At 44.1% G+C, this 12,536-nt stretch overlaps 1 non-coding gene across 1 annotated transcript; it reads right to left on the bottom strand.

Annotated features, from left to right (window-relative positions):
• Positions 1-1,799: 1,799 nt before the first annotated feature.
• Positions 1,800-1,873, bottom strand: trnan-guu (transfer RNA asparagine (anticodon GUU)). Its single transcript has one exon. It is a non-coding gene; the product is annotated as a tRNA-Asn (tRNA).
• Positions 1,874-12,536: the final 10,663 nt, after the last annotated feature.

Raw genomic sequence — 12,536 nt, 5'->3', positions numbered from 1 at the left:
ATCAACTCCTTCAAAGTGGGATTCAGCAGTTCACCTGCTCGCTTAACATTTCCGTCTGACCTGGTGCTGAAAGTGGAGATGTTTCCGCAGTGTAACGGTTAACACGTTTTTCTCACACGCAAAAGCTCACCGGGTGGGAATATTTTCTGGAGCTATCTCCTCATGTATGCTCAGGGGCGAGTTTGTTCTCCTGTGAAAGGTCATAAGGTAATAAACATGTAAGGATTAGGGGCCGGATTAGGCCATTCGGCCCCTCGAGCCTGGTCCACCATTCAAGAAGATCCTGGCAGTTCCTTGACAGCAAGTTTAAACATCTGGGGCGGAGCCAACAGGCGCCTGGCTGCAATCAACGACAAAAACGTCTATTTGGTAGAAGCCCCACGAGATCAATCGGTCGAGCATGGGAATCTTAATCTCGAATTTGGGGGTTCGAGCCCCACGTTAACTGTTAAAGCATGTCCCATTTTGCACAGTGTGTTTTCGTTGTCTGGTTCAAAATGTTCATTGCTGGTAACATCAACAGGAGACTGGGGAAATAGTGAGAAAGACTTTAGAGCAAAGGTCTGGTTATTGTGAAACAACAAAGGAAATATAAATTCAAGAAACATATAAAACATAGAAAATAGGTGCACGGTTCGGCCATTCGGCCCTTTGAGCCTGCACCGCCATTCAATGAGTTCATGGCTGAACATGCAACTTCAATACCCCATTCCTGCTTTCTCGCCATAGCCCTTGATCCCCCTAGTCTGAAGGACTACATCTAACTCCTTTTTGAGAAGAATAATCTCAAAAGAAATGTGACCCCGACACCCAGGAAGAAGTGTTAAGGCAGAAGATTAAATGCTGCATTCCTCTGTTCAAAAAATTCCTTTCACAAACATTTCTCTGACCGTAAATGCAGAAAACAAAAATGTTCCTTTCAAAGTCATTAAACTCCCGAATTTCCGCGCCCCGCGAATCTCCTGAATCAGATGCCTCCAGTTTTGCCGACTCAATCCATGTACCTTTGCAATGTTCTGCTTCCACCCACACTATGAAATGTGCCACTAACTTATAGACTCATAGAATGGTTACAGCACGGAAGGCCATTCGGCCCGTCGAGCCCATGCCGACTCTCAGCGAGTCCCACTCCCCCGCCCTTTCCCTGTAGCCCTGCAATTGTTTTACCTTCAGACACTGATCCAGCTCCCCTTTGAAAGATAAGATTGAGTCTGCCTCCACCACCCGTTCAAGCAGTACATTCCAGATCCTAACCACTCGCTGCTAAATGGCCACCTCCTGTTCCTATGTGTAAAGTCTGGGAAACACTCGATCAATTCCTGCCACACTCACAGACTTCCTAAATATAGCACCGTCTTTCTATTCTCATAAAACCAGGTCCTGAAGTATAGGCCAGCTGTGGAGGTTAAAGCTCTGGTTATATTCCGAACATTGCTGTAGTGTTTCCGTAATGTAGTGGTTATTAGATTCACCTCACACGCGAAATGTCCCTGGTTCAAAACTGTTGGGAAACATTTTGAAAACATGTTCAATTAAATATTTGAAGAAATGGATTTATTCATATTAGTGGTTCAATATTAACAAAAAACAATGTCCCACAACCTTGTTAAATTTTCTGATATCTCTGTTCAGTTCTGTATACACTCAAACTGAATGCTCATAAAAATATTGGAGTGGGAACTCACTGGATAACAGAACAGCTGGCAATGTTTGTGGAATATATTCGCGCAGCCAAAACGCACAATGACAACCTGGAATCGTGCAGCATCGAATCCACGGGGAAAAACAGTTAAATGCTTTGTCCCGGGGTGGTCTCGAACCACCAACCTTTCGGTTAACAGCCGAACATGCTAACCCATTGCGCCACAGAGACTGACACAATTACACACTGCAAGACATCCCAAACCAGGGTGTCAGTCAGTTAAAGCTTCAGATTGCTCTGACCGGGATGGAACTTGTCCACTCTCAGTTGTACTTTTCCCAAGTAAAGGTTGGGACATTCATTGTGGATGTGTGGAAGCAGTCTGGTCCCGCACACTGCAGACACTTCCATGTCACCACCAACCAGCTCTCCCACAACCGGTGTGATCAACCTTCCAGCCTTCCAGTGCCTTGTCTGTGACGAAGTCTTCTGATTGTCCCGAAGCAGGTATTAGGTTTTAATTCCTTTTCAGCTCCTGAATGTGGATATTGCTGTGATTAAACGCGAACACAATGCTTACAGGGACAGTTCAATTCTCCGTTTCTTTGAATGGTGAAATTTCAAAGATTAAAAGCGACGCACATCAACCCCAAACCTCGTCACCTACTCGCTAACTCGACAAAACTTTGCATTTTCTTTCCATGCCAAGCATTTTACATTATTACATTGCAATGCCAACGCACTTTTTACCTGGCAAGACTGAAGTACAAGCTGTGATGAACAGTGTGAAACAGAAACAGCTACTTGTAAAACCACAGCCTCGACGGTATCTGTGTGAATTGTTCTGCATCGATAATTAGCAGAGAGCAAAGAGAGGAAACTGATGGTGTGATTGAGAAAAGGCCGAGCCAAAGTGTACTGTTGGAGATGATTTTGCTGTTTTTGAGAATTGTTTCAAATATTTTACCATGGTTGGTTCCATAGTGTAATGGTGAGCACTCTGGGATCTGAGTTCAAATCTCGGTGGAACCTGATTCCTTGTTGTCCCAGCTGCTGCAAATTTGGGACAAACAAGTGAAAGACATCTGGTGCTGGTGGGCAGTTTTGTTGCCTTTGTCATTGATGCTTGATCTACAAGTCTAGTTATCAAATCGTGTGCTCAACCATCCGTTACCTGTTACAAAATGTTGTAAACGGCTGTCTTGCTCTTTTTGCTTCGTTGCTTTTAACCTCGAATTACCCGCACACATTCAGTTGTAGTAAATGGCAGGATCGGGTCTTTTATTTAAACATTCATACCAAACAAACCAAGTATGAAAGTTACTGAGAACACTTCACAAAGGCAGCTTGCTTCGATTTCCGTGGCTGCTTGAGACACACACCTTCCGAATGTCCAGTGTCTCTCGTGTCTGCGTGTGTGAGTCTCATCTTTATACTCTTATTTCTTTACATTTAGACAATCACGGCTAACGGCTTTGTGAATTGTTTAACATACAGACTTAACATTGCTTGTTTAACCTACAGATGTCATTAAATAGTAACAAAGGTACAATCAAATATTTAACATACAGACAATGACCAGTTACTCATTTCAATGGCTGAAGGCACCACATTGTCTAACAGTCTCTTTCGATCCAAACTTCAGTCTTCCTGTTCTTTAATCCAAACTTCAGACTGCGTGCTGAAGCAAAGAGTTCAGCAATGCGGGACGGTGCTCCCACATTCCCCCACTTCTTCTCCTCGCCTCTCTGCAGGTCTTATCTGGGGAACATATATTTGCATGGTGGCTCGAGCTCGTTCAACAGCATTGTCCAGTTGTTGTCCTTGTTTTCCATCACGACATCCGCAGTAAATCAAAATGACCAGCACGACCAGCTGAACCAGCACCAGCATAAGGACAGGGTGTATCATTGTGTTCATCACGCCTGTTGCCGTCGGGCTCCATCCCAACAATGACTCCCACCAGCTTACGTGTCCAATCTGGTCCAAAGTTGTGTGCACGTTCTCGATTTCCGCAGTGTGATGGTTAATGTCCACAACGATTGCTTGATTCAAACTCTGTAGCTGTTGAAATGTTGTATTCCATTTCCGTATTTCCTTCTTCCAAATAGCAGCACGCTTCGGGTCAAAGTAGGGTTCTTGTAGATTCAGATTCTCAGGATGCCATTTTAATGTCCGTTGGTCTGTGATCACCATATCCATTTTTACTTAAAAGTCAATTTTCAATTTTTGATGTTTCCAACTGAATTCCATGCTGTTTACATTCAGAAATGTAAACTCACAATTGGTGTCTTCGACTAAGTCTGTTACCCTCTGCACAGGTTTTAACAATTTCCTCTGCTTTGTGGGAGAAGTGTAACAACATCGAGTAAAGGATGGCGGAAATGCTGAATAGTCAGTCGAGAGACCCAGTCCTTCCCTCAGTTCACCCTTCGGAACTGCTGTAATTCAGTCTCTCGACGTTTGCAACAATCCAACTTCTATTTCACATCCTTTAAGATCATGTTTGTAACTCCCACATTTGAGCTTTTCACTAAACATCTCATCAGTTCTGAAACAGCCCATTCCTGCTGACACTTTAAATGTTTCTGAACAAGCTTCTCCCACTGCTTTCATCTCTGACTGTTCAGTAACTGCTCCTCGTGTATCTGGGGTGTTGGGGAACTGTCTCTGAAGAGGGGAATCCCCTTCCTCCAGGAGCACATTCATTTGTCCGGCAGACCCGGTGTCCATTTCCCGCTGCCCTTCCACACAAGCCTCGATAAGGGTATGACCACCCCTATCCTCCCTCACCTGCGGAATCTACCCCCGACCTCAGCAACTGAACCGAGGTACCATTCCTGTCTGTGTCTCCAGCTTGTCTTTCCTGATTCTTCAACTTTTCTTTTAACTTTTCTAATTCTTTAGCCAGTCTCTCCCTGTCCTCTATCAACTGACGGCCACCACCTGGTCCTGCTCCTTTTATGTGACTCCTCGCGGGATTCATCCACTCAGGCCATTCTGCCTTCCATCGCTGTAACCCCTGTCTCACTTCCATGACTGAAATTCCTGCAGCTCCCTGATACAAGCTTTCTACCGTTGCCAACCATTTATCAAAATGATCGTCCCCACCCCAAGCATCTACTTCCAGAACTACTGACGGGGATAGGAGAGTCAAAATGATCTCTCGATGTGTACCATCCCCGTTATGACTGATATCAATCCAATTACTTCCCAAACTTTTACACAACTGGAATATACATTCCCCAGCTTCCCTGGGTCCTTCCCCTCGTAATAATGCAAGCCGCTTTATTAACTGTGGCCCGAGTGAGTAACAAAGATTGCAGCTATTATTCTACCAAGCATGAGACCTGGAAGTTGTTTCAAAATCTACTCCCGTTCCCCGGTGATTCCCTAAAGCTCACAGAACCATGTGAACCCTCGGTTTCTCTGATATGTTCCCTGACTGCCACCATCCCAGAATATTACACCACCACTGGGCAAACTTATTAAGATCCTGAAGGTGTGCGGGTCCCACTTCACTAAGGATAACTCTCATGTCCTATAACTTTACCCCTCCTCGCTCATACCAGGTATCCCCAAAACCACTTAAGGTCGTGTTCCCTCCACGAGCTCCACAGGGAGTAGAGGAATCGTGATCCTGCTCTCGCCTTGTCCGTTCGAGCGTGCTTCCCCCACTCTCCACATTACCGGAAGGTCGTGTGTAATGTTGTGGGGTGTTAAGCGTCTGAGTAACCGAAGAGGCATCTAACTGCTCCGCCTCTGATCCTAACGTTGCCACGTGAACCACACGGGTTCGAGGCTCCAAAGTCAGAGAAGACAAAGGAGCTGTGGATGGGAACGGTGGGCATTCTCCCTGTCCCTTAATTCCCTTTTCAACTCTCAGACCCGGGGAATCCTCCGAATACCACCCAGCTTTATCAATTGCTGTCTCCGTGGGCAACCTAATACCACCATCTTCTGCAGCTTAGATATTCCTTTCTCTAGATCTTGATTACGCTTCTGTTCATCAGCAAGATGCTGATCCAGTGTCAGAACAGTCCTGGCTGCCCCGAGTGCCTGAAATCACCAATTCTCTACTTCTTTACTCACTGCTGTTAGCTGCTCTCTGAGTTCTGAGACTTCCCTATCTCGAGCCTCAGCCTCTTCTCCTAACGTTTGAATCCCCAGCATGAGACACTGCAACACTAACGCTTTTCACTTTTTATCACTTTTTAACCCAAACACTTCAATCTTTTTTAACTGGACACTCTCCACTAAGGACTGCTGTGTCTCTGTCCATCTCCTGTCATTGTTTCCTGTCTTATCCCATAAGGTCCCCCTTTTGACTCAATCAACTCATTAAGAAATAACCGGACTTCAACTGGAATATCCCCTGAGCCTCCCATTACTAACTGAAGATCCCTTTAATCACGACAACGAAGAGAATGCTCACCCCTTGAACTGATGTGTGAGAAACACTTCTTCCAACAACTCAGCCAACTTTCTGCTTCACCTCGGGGTCTTCGAATAAGCCAACGAACTTTCGAAAATCACGTCGGGGTCACCAAAATGTTGTAAACAGCTGTCTTGCTCTTTTCGCTTCGTTGCTTTTAATATCGAATTACCCGCACACACTCCGTTGTAGTAAAGGCAGGATCGGGTCTTTTAGTTAAACATTCATACTAAACAAACCAAGTATGAACGTTACTGAGAACACTTCACAAAGGCAGCTTGCTTCGATTTCCTTCCAAATGTCCAGTGTCTCTGCTGTCTGTGTCTCTACAGTCCATAAATGTCTCATCTTTACACTGAAAAAGCCTTTGAACTCTTATTCTTTCCATTTAGACAATCCTGACTAACTGCTTTCTGAATCGTTTAACAGACAGACTTAATATTGCTTGTTTAACCTACAGATCTCATTATATAGTAACAAGGTTACAGTCAAATACAGAACATACAGACATCATCAAATCGTTTAGTCCTGAATTTCCATTATTCCCACCGTAACAAGGTACTCAAATGTATAACATCCAGACAATAACAATTTACTCATCTCACTGGCTGAAGGCACCACATTGTCTAACGTCTCTTTTCCATCCAAACTTCAAACCTCCTGTTTTTTAATCCAAACTTCAGACTGCGTGCTGAAGCAAAGAGTTCATCAATGCGGGACTGTGCTAACACAGAGCACAGGATTTGACAACTAGACTTGGAGATCAAGCATCAATGATAAAGGCAACAAAATTGCCCACCAGCACCAGGTATCTTTCACTTGTTTGTCCCAAATTTTCAGCCACTGGGACAACAAGAATTGAGGTTCCACTGAGATTTGAACTCAGATTGTTGTATTCAAAGCCCAGAGTGCGCACCATTACACCATGGAACCAATCACACAAAAATCATTGAAATAGTTTTCAAAATCATCAACATTACACTTTGGCTCGGCCTTTTCTCATGTAAAGCATCAGTTTCCCTTCTTTACGCTCTGCTAATTATCGGCGCAGAGCAATTCACATAGATGCCGTCGATGTGGTTTCTCAAGTAGCTGTTTCTGTTTCACACTGTTCATCACAGCTTGTACTTCAGTCTTGCCATGTAAAAAGTGCGTTGGCATTGCAATGCATTAATGTAAAATGCTTGGCATGAAAAAAAATGCAACGTTTTGTCGAGTGCGAAGGTTCACCAGACTGATTCCCGGGATGGCAGAACCGACATATGAGGAGAGACTGGATCGACTGTGCCTTTATTCACTGGAGTTTAGAAGGCTGAGATGGGATCTCATAGAAACATATAAAATTCTGATGGGACTGGACAGGTTAGATGCAGGAAGAATGTTCCCAATGTTGGGGAAGTCCAGAACCATGGAACACAGTTTAAGCCATTTCGGACCAAGATGAGGAGAACCTTCTTCACTCAGGGAGTTGTTAACCTGTGCAATTCACTACTGCAGAGAGTTTTTGATGACAGTTCGTTGGATATATTCAAGAGGGAGTTAGATGTGGCCCTTACGGCTAAAGGGATCAAGGGGTATGGAGACAAAGCAGGAAATGGGTACTGAGGTGAATGATCAGCCATGATCTTATTGAGTGATGGTGCAGGCTCGAAAGGTCGAATGGCTACCGCTGCAAGTATTTTCTGTGTTTCTATGTTTCTATGTTTCTATGCGTTGCGTTTATTCATCCTGTGGAATGCATATTGCACAGATAATCTCAGCACACATTGTGCAGGTAAAGGCAGCATGAGATAAAAAACTGGTTTCTCCTCCGCTGATTTGTAACAGGTAACTGACGGTTGAACACACGATTTGACAACTAGACTTGGAGATCAAGCATCACTGACAAAGGCAACAAAACTGCCCACCAGCATCAGGTGTCTTTCACTTGTTTGTCCCAAATTTTCAGCAGCTGGGACAGCAAGAATTGAGGTTCCACCACAATTTGAACTCAGATCACTGATTTACTGAGTCCAGCATGCTCACCATTACACCATGGAACCAATCATGCCAAAGTTTTTGAAACATAGAAACATCGAAACATAGAAACATAGAAAATAGGTGCAGGAGTAGGATTGCAAAAATTCATGGGACAACCTCCCCTGTGTTTGGACTCATTCGAAATGAAATTTAATTTGGAACTATCAACCAGAAAGTTTGGGATCCTAAAGTGCACATGGAAGAAACTACGATTTTTAATCGAATTTGGGATTTTACAAGGCAGATTGGGTCCATGTGGAAAGGGCTGAGAACTAAACGATCATTCAAAGAAACCAGTTTGGGTATTGAAGCTGTCTGGGATATTGAAGCTGAACAAATTGTCTGGGGAATTGTGTAAACTCGAAAACCCATCTCCCTGGGAGACATTAACATAGCAACAATCAACCCAGAGATAGCCAGCCATCACTCTGAGCAGGAAACCCATCCAGTGTATACATAATGACAATGGCCCATCCAGCCCGCATGGAAAACCCAGGCCTAGGCAGACATTGCAAATACCAAAAATCTAATTTTCCTGATCAAGAAACAAATTCAAAAGATCGACACATCCGAGACAGGTTACCATTAATGGGCCCGCCAAAATATAACAAAGAGATATCAAGCCCGCCAAAATTAAATCAAAGAATCGGGGCTCATTTGGCACGCAGATTAGAACGGCTCCCAAAGTATAACTGGGGCCCTGTTTTTTAGAAACATAGAAACATAGAAACTCGGTGCAGGAGCAGGCCATTCAGCCCTTCTAGCCTGCACCGCCATTCAATGAGTTCATGGCTGAACATGAAACTTCAGTACCCACTTCTTGCTTTCTCGCCATACCCGTTGATCCCCCGAGTAGTAAGGACTTCATCTAACTCCCTTTTGAATATATTTAGTGAATTGGCCTCAACTACTTTCTGTGGTCGAGAATTCCACAGGTTCACCACTCTCTGGGTGAAGAAGTTTCTCCTCGTCTCGGTCCTAAATGGCTTAGCGCTTATCCTTAGAATGTGACCCCTGGTTCTGGACTTCCCCAACATTGGGAACATTCTTCCTGCATCTAACCTGTCTAAACCCGTCAGAATTTTAAACATTTTTAAGAGGTCCCCACTCATTCTTCTGAACTCCAGTGAATACAAGCCCAGTTGATCCAGTCTTTCTTGAAAGGTCAGTCCCACCATCCCGGGAATTAGTCTGGCGAATCTTCGCTGCACTCTCTCAATAGCAAGAATGTCCTTCCTCAAGTTAGGAGACCAAAATTGTACACAATACTCCAGGTGTGAACTCACCAAGGCCCTGTACAACTGTAGCAACACCTCCCTGCCCCTGTGCTCAAATCTCCTCGCTATGAAGGCCAACATGCCATTTGCTTTCTTAACCGCCTGCTGTACCTGCATGCCAACCTTCAATGACTGATATATCATGACACCCAGATCTCGTTGCACCTTCCCTTTTCTTAATCTGTCACCATTCAGATAATAGTCTGTCTCTCTGTTTTTACCACCAAAGTGGATAACCTCACATTTATCCACATTATACTTCATCTGCCATGCATTTGCCCACTCACCAAACCTATCCAAGTCACTCTGCAGCCTCATAGCATCCTCCTCGCAGCTCACACTGCCACCCAACTTAGTGCCTTCCGCAAATTTGGAGATACTACATTTAATCCCCTCGTCCAAATCATTAATGTACAATATAAACAGCTGGGGCCCCAGCACAGAACCTTGCGGTATCCCACTAGTCACTGCCTGCCATTCTGAAAAGTACCCATTTACTCCTCCTCTTTGCTTCCTGTCTGACAACCAGTTCTCAATCCACGTCAGCACACTACCCCCAATCCCATGTGCTTTAACTTTGCACATTAATCTCTTGTGTGGGACCTTGTCGAAAGTCTTCTGAAAGTCCAAATATACCACATCAACTGGTTCTCCTTTGTCCACTTTACTGGAAACATCCTCAAAAAATTACAGAAGATTTGTCAAGCATGATTTCCCTTTCACAAATCCATGCTGTCTTGCACCTATCATGTCACCATTTTCCAAATACGCTGCTGTGACATCCTTAATAATTGATTCCATCATTTTACCCACTACTGAGGTCAGGCTGACCGGTCTATAATTCCCTGTTTTCTCTCTCCCTCCTTTTTTAAAAAGTGGGTTTACATTGGCTACCCTCCACTCGATAGGAACTGATCCAGAGTCAATGGAATGTTGGAAAATGACTGTCAATGCATCCGCTATTTCCAAGGCCACCTCCTTAAGTACTCTGGGATGCAGTTCATCAGGCCCTGGGGATTTATCGGCCTTCAATCCCATCAATTTCCCCAACACAATTTCCCGACTAATAAAGATTTCCCTCAGTTCCTCCTCCTTACGAGACCCTCTGACCCCTTTTATATCCGCAAGGTTGTTTGTGTCCTCCTTAGTGAATACTGAACCAAAGTACTTGTTCAATTGGTCTGCCATTTCTCTGTTCTCCGTTATGACTTCCCCTGATTCTGACTGCAGGGGACCTACGTTTGTCTTTACTAACCTTTTTCTCTTTACATATCTACAGAAACTTTTGCAATCCGCCTTAATGTTCCCTGCAAGCTTCTTCTCGTACTCCATTTTCCCTGCCCTAATCAAAAGCTTTGTCCTCCTCTGCTGAGTTCTAAATTTCTCCCAGTCCCCAGATTCGCTGCTATTTCTGGCCAATTTGTATGCCACTTCCTTGGCTTTAATACTATTCCTGATTTCTCTAGATAGCCACGGTTGAGCCACCTTCCCTTTTTCATTTTTACCCCAGACAGGAATGTACAATTGTTGTAGTTCATCCATGCGATCTCTAAATGTCTGCCATTGCCCATCCACAGTCAACCCCTTCAGTATCATTCGCCAATCTATCCTAGCCAATTCACGCCTCATATCTTCAAAGTTACCCTTCTTTAAGTTCTGGACCATGGTCTCTGAATTAACTGTATCATTCTCCATCCGAATGCAGAATTCCACCATATTATGGTCACTCTTCCCCAAGGGGCCTCGCACAATGAGATTGCTAATTAGTCCTCTCTCATTAAACAACATCCAGTCTAAGATGGCCATCCCCCTAGTTGGTTCCTCGACATATTGGTCTAGCAAACCATCCCTTATGCACTCCAGGAAATCGTCCTCCACCGTATTGCTTCCAGTTTGGCTAGCCCAATCTATGTGCATATTAAAGTCACCCATTATAACTGCTGCACCTTTATTGCATGCACCCCTAATTTCCTGTTTGATGTCCTCCCCAACATCACTACTACTGTTTGGAGATCTGTACACAATTCCCACGAACGTTTTTTGCCCTATGGTGTTCTGCAGCTCTACCCATATAGATTCCACATCAATTTGTATGCCACTTCCTTGGCTTTAATACTATTCCTGATTTCCCTAGATAGCCACGTTTGAGCCACCCTCCCTTTTTTATTTTTACCCCAGACAAGAAAATGCAAATTTTTTCGAGTACAAAACATGCAGTGCCTGCATTTCAAAAAGCGTTGATTTTATTCATCCTGCTCAAAGCATATTGCACAGATAATCTCAGCACAGATAATTGTGCAGGTAAAGGCAGCATTAGATAAAAAAACTGGTTTCTCCTCCGCTGATTTGTAACAGGTAACTGATGGTTGAACACACGATTTGACAACTAGACTTGCAGATCAAGCATCACTGACAAAGTCAACAAAACTGCCCACCAACACCAGGTGTCTTTCACTTGTTTGTCCCACATTTTCAGCAGCTGGGACAGCAAGAATTGAGGTTCCACCACAATGTGAACTCAGATCACTGGTTTACTGAGTACAGAATGCTCACCATTACACCATGGAACCAATCATGCCAAAGTTTTTGTAACATAGAAACATAGAAAATTGGTGCAGGAGTTGGATTGCAAAAATTCGTTGGACAACCCCCCAGTGTGTGGACTCATTGGAAAGGAAATTTAATTTGGAACTATCAACCAGAAAGTTTGGGATCCTAAAGTGCACATGGAAGAAACTACAAGTTTTAATCGAATTTGGAATTTTACAAGGCAGATTGGGTCCGTGTGGAAAGGGCTGAGAACTAAAGGATCATTCAAAGAAACCAGTTTGGGGATTGAAGCTGTCTGGGATATTGAAGCTGAACAAATTGTCTGGGGAATTGTGTAAACTCGAAAAACCCGTTTCCACGGGAGACATTAACATAGCAACAATCAACCCAGAGATAGCCAGCCATCACTCTGAGCAGGAAACCCATCCTGCATATACATAATGACAATGGCCCATCCAGCCCGCATGGAAAACCCAGGCCTCGGCTGACATTGCAAATACCAAAAACCTAATTTTCCCGATCAAGAAACGAATTCAAAAGATCAACACATCCGAGGCAGGTTACCATTAATGGGCCCGCCTAAATATAACAAAGAGATATCAAGCACGCCAAA

Source organism: Pristiophorus japonicus, unplaced genomic scaffold, assembly GCF_044704955.1.
Source record: "Pristiophorus japonicus isolate sPriJap1 unplaced genomic scaffold, sPriJap1.hap1 HAP1_SCAFFOLD_163, whole genome shotgun sequence".
In the NCBI taxonomy this organism is placed as follows: domain Eukaryota; kingdom Metazoa; phylum Chordata; class Chondrichthyes; family Pristiophoridae; genus Pristiophorus; species Pristiophorus japonicus.
This window is presented reverse-complemented; position numbering and strand designations above follow the sequence as displayed.